Raw genomic sequence first — 4,351 nt, forward strand, 5'->3', positions numbered from 1 at the left:
AGTCTATCATGCATCAGGGGGTGGCACTTGCACGCTCCTTTGTGATGAACACAGGTTGTTACATATGAAGGGAGGGGGTATTGCGTATTTTTAATTGGCTACCGGCATTTTCGACACTCCCATTAGCCCGCCTACTCCCTGTTCCCAAGCTTCTTATTGCACTGATTGGGTACTGTAAACTTTGGGCCATGGCATCGGCTGGGTCCTTTCCTCTTGTCGCAATTCGCCTGGGATGCGTGTCAGTCAACCCTACTTTGACAGTCCGCCACGCCTTGAACTTCTCACTCTCCAAACGATAGGGTACTGTACCTGTCATTGATTTCTGATTGGTTAGACGGGCCAGCTGTTAGGGGTTCATTCACCATTTTGTGACTGTAGTGGTAAAGGGACTCAGAGAGTTTTTCCCCTCCTTTGAGTTGCTGTGAGGAAAAAAAGACATGTTTTACGGAGGAAAAATAAAGTAAAGCCCGAACAGACAGCAGCCATGGACGGCAGTGTGATTTTATTAATTTTCGTATTTGCCATTTCATCTGCGAACAGCGCCGTAAATTTTTCTGTTGCCAACTGAATCTTTCTATTGGGGTGAGTTTACTAAGCGAGTTTATATTATCTAACGTTAGACTACTCTAGCTGTCTAGATATCAGTTATCTACTATCGATAGCTAACCAGATGTCTGTTTCTGGTGCTGTTTTTATGACTGTCTCTGTCTGCAAAAAAATGCAAAGAGAGAAATAAGTATCCAATGGACAGGAATGGATAGAGGCACCGTAGAGAAAACGAGGGGAGGAGAGGAGGGGGGTGGGGGTGCACAGTCTAAACTTTGTCAAATGTTTTAACGGCATAGCTAGCCAGCTAAGTTAGCTACTAGGACAGTGCTAGCCGCTGCGTCGGTGTTGCGACTGACAGCAACAAACATGACTATGTGCAGGTAATAAGCGATCTACACAGCTACCTTGCTAGTTAGCGAACAAAACACACAAATACACCATGACAACATACACTAACAATAATAAATACGATTTAAATTCTGCTGTCACCGTTATTTTACTGTGGGTAACCGTTTGTCTTTTGTGACAGCTGCTTACTATCTTACTAGCTAACTACTATCAATCACAGTCAAAACTACTTAGCTTGGTGCGTTAGCTAGCTAGTTACTCGCTACTCTTCGTACCACAAATACTACTACTAGAACTAGCTAGCTAGCTAGCTACTTCTACGACCCCTCAAATGTTGCACCGGAGTACTGATGTAAAATTGAACTTTGGAGCTATGTCCAGAAAATAAGGGGGTTTCAATTACTTTTTCGTATTATTTCTGTACTGTTGCGTGATATTTAAAGGATTATTTGTATTTGTAAACCTGCGCTGTGTTGGAAAGAGAGGCCTGTCTATTTGGGATAAGCGTCACTCGATCCTGGCTGTGTTGTGGTGCTGCTGCCGAGTAGCATACGTACACCGCTCACACTCCATTGACATTGTGAATCGGCACTGCTACTACTACGGGCAATGCTACTGCGCTGACACCGACTGTACGGCAGTTTCCTATACCGGTATTACTTCTCGGAAAGCTAACTGTCTTTGGGCTGCGCTACACTTACTTGAAACATGCATCACAACTAATGATTTTCAAAATCAAATGATAGTATTTGCTTACTAATACAGCACGCAACGTCACGTTCAAACTATCGCAGAATAGCAGCACCATGGCAATCCACTTTGTCTTTATCGGGTATATGTTGAGGCAATGGGCAATACTATTTCTGGTTTAAAAAAAAATACTTTCTAAAATATAAGCATGTTAAAATTCTATTACTGCAGCTTGCATGCTGATGCCACTTGTACCTACTAAAACATATCCTCAAACTATAAGCATAGATAAACGTACCAAATAAATGTTGTAATATGTGCAACTACATTAATTGATTTGCCATTGGCCGTGCTGTCATTAGGTGACTAAAAGGTACTTTCTGGATGTAGAAGACGTGCAAATAAATATCAGGTTGCGCTCATTAACTGTTGTCTATCACTATAACCACATTAGTGCGAATGCTGCCTCTGTAGCCAGAATAGTTGTCGGCATTGCTAATGTCAAAGCTGACGTTTGTAATATCCTGCTATGGCTAGTACCATCTCTACTGAGTCACCGTCTCAAATCTCCCCGAAATATCTTCTGATAGTATCACTGAAAATATGAGGTCGTCTACTCCAGTGAGCCTACACGTATCACTGGTGGTATTTTTTGTTTGATGTGCGTGTTCCCTGGTGACCCAGTTAAGCCGGGACTAACCTGACGCTAGATCATGGGAAACTACAGCATTGTACGCCCACATTCCAGCACAACGCAGTTCCTTCACAAAGCAAGGCATTAACCCACAGTCCACACAATTACCTGCGCCCTGTCGTGTGTGATTGCTGCATACTGCATGCCATTTGCAGAGAAAGGCTGGTGCTTGCCAGGAAGGCATGCTTTTTCGCTGTGCATCATATATGACTATGTGTGTATGTGTCTGTGCGTGTGCGTGCATGCATGTGTGTGTTTTGTGTGTGTATATGTCTGTGTGCGTGTGTGCAAAAATTTTGTGTGTCTGTTTGCATGTCTGTTCGTGTCTGTGTGCACACACGTGAGTGTGTGTGTCTGTGAACGTGCGTGTCTGCCTTTGCATGTGTGTGTATGTGTCTGTGTGTGTGTGTATGTACGTGTGCTTGTGTGTGTGTGTGTCTGTGAACGTGCATGTGTCTGTCTTTGCGTGTGTGTGTGCACCCGTGTGTGTATGTGCGCATGCACGCATGTGTTTGTGTGTGTGTCTGTGTGTGTGTGTATGTACGTGTGCTTGTGTGTGTGCATGTGCGTTTGTGTCTGTCTGTGTGCACACATGTGTGCGTGTGTGTGTGTGTGTGTGTGCATGTGCGTTTGCGTCTGTCTGTGTGCACACATGTGTGCGTGTGTGTGTGTGTGTGTGTGTGTGTGCATGTGCGTTTGTGTCTGTCTGTGTGCACACACGTGTGCGTGTTTGTGTGTGTGTGTGTATGTACGTGTGCTTGTGTGTGTGTGTGTGCATGTGCGTTTGTGTCTGTCTGTGCGCACACACGTGTGCGTGTGTGTGTGTGCATGTGCGTTTGTGTCTGTGTGCACACGTGTGCGTGTGTGTGTGTGCATGTGCGCTTGTGTCTGTCTGTGTGCACACACGTGTGCGTGTGTGTGTGTGTGCATGTGCGCTTGTGTCTGTCTGTGTGCACACACGTGTGCGTGTGTGTGCACGCATTTTAACAGCTTGGTGGAGCGGAGCGTGTTAGAGTAGGGTTCTCCTCTGTCTCGGTGTATTTTCGCACTGCTTGGTGTTCAGGTTAGCGCTCTGACACGGTCAGTAAGGCAGAGTGTGGCACGCCGGTATGTGCTTAGCGCCTGTGGCGGAAAGGAGCCCGGCGGGTTCCAAATCCAGCTCCGCTTTTCCCCGAGCCGAAAGTCTTCTCACAATCAGTGTGGGGATCTCTGTGCTGTTTTATTAATATCCACCCAGCGCAAGCGCAGCTGCATCGGATCCTGCCACCTCCGTCAGGGCGCCGGGGACCCGCGCGGCTGCGTGCGAGCGCAGGCTCCTGCCCCAGAGCCCTTTGCCCAGGGGCGGCCGTCGGTATGCAGCCGGCCTGCTTTTCCCTTGGTCCCCGGGCCTCGTTTCGACGCCGCCGGGTCCGATCGCCTCGTTAGCCCCGCCGCGGCGTCGCGGGGCGATCGCCTCGCCAGCGCTCCGTCCGCTCGGGTCAGATTCGGTCTGCGGCGCTTAAAATAACACGCTTCGAGACGGATCGCCGTTTCTGTTCGGGCTTGCGCAATATTCGACGGCGTTTTAGGCGTCGTGTGTATCGTGTGTAAGGAAAGCCGTCTCGCCTTTAAAATCACGGGCCCGCCGTCTGAAGTGCCTCTCTCCAGGCGTTGGGGCGAGCGGTGTAGTGCAGCGGACGGGGAACCGGGGCTTGTGACTCAAAAGACCGCGGGTTTCGTTTTCCTCAGCTGGGGCGCTGCTCTTGCACCCCTGAGCGAGGCGCTTAACCTGAATTCCTTCACCGACACATCCAGCTGCTGAAATGGATTGTAGGTTAAAAAAAAAGGGGTAAAAAATGCACCGTGGGTAAAGTCATTCTGGATAAGAGCATCTGCTCAGCGCTCAAACGTACGTTAATAGGATTACTGTGGCGGTTATGGTCGGACTGCTGTTGAGTCCCGGTCACGGTCCTTTTATTCCCCTTTCAGTGCTGGGTATTCCCACGGAACGTGAGAGTTATCGGTCCTCGGGGGGGGGGGGGGGGGGGGGCGGTTACCTCCGTCCCCGGTGTAGGATGTGGTCCTCGGTGT

The 4,351-nt window shown here is 48.7% G+C and overlaps 1 protein-coding gene across 1 annotated transcript in view; it reads left to right on the top strand.

The window, feature by feature from the left end:
• Nucleotides 1-782: 782 nt before the first annotated feature.
• cicb (capicua transcriptional repressor b) overlaps nt 783-4,351 on the top strand; it is a 44,583-nt gene continuing 41,014 nt past the window's right edge. Inside the window, 1 exon segment of the mRNA XM_035412390.1 lies at nt 783-929. The gene's annotated coding sequence lies outside the window, so the exon portion shown is untranslated.

Source organism: Anguilla anguilla, chromosome 1, assembly GCF_013347855.1.
Source record: "Anguilla anguilla isolate fAngAng1 chromosome 1, fAngAng1.pri, whole genome shotgun sequence".
Lineage (NCBI taxonomy): Eukaryota > Metazoa > Chordata > Actinopteri > Anguilliformes > Anguillidae > Anguilla > Anguilla anguilla.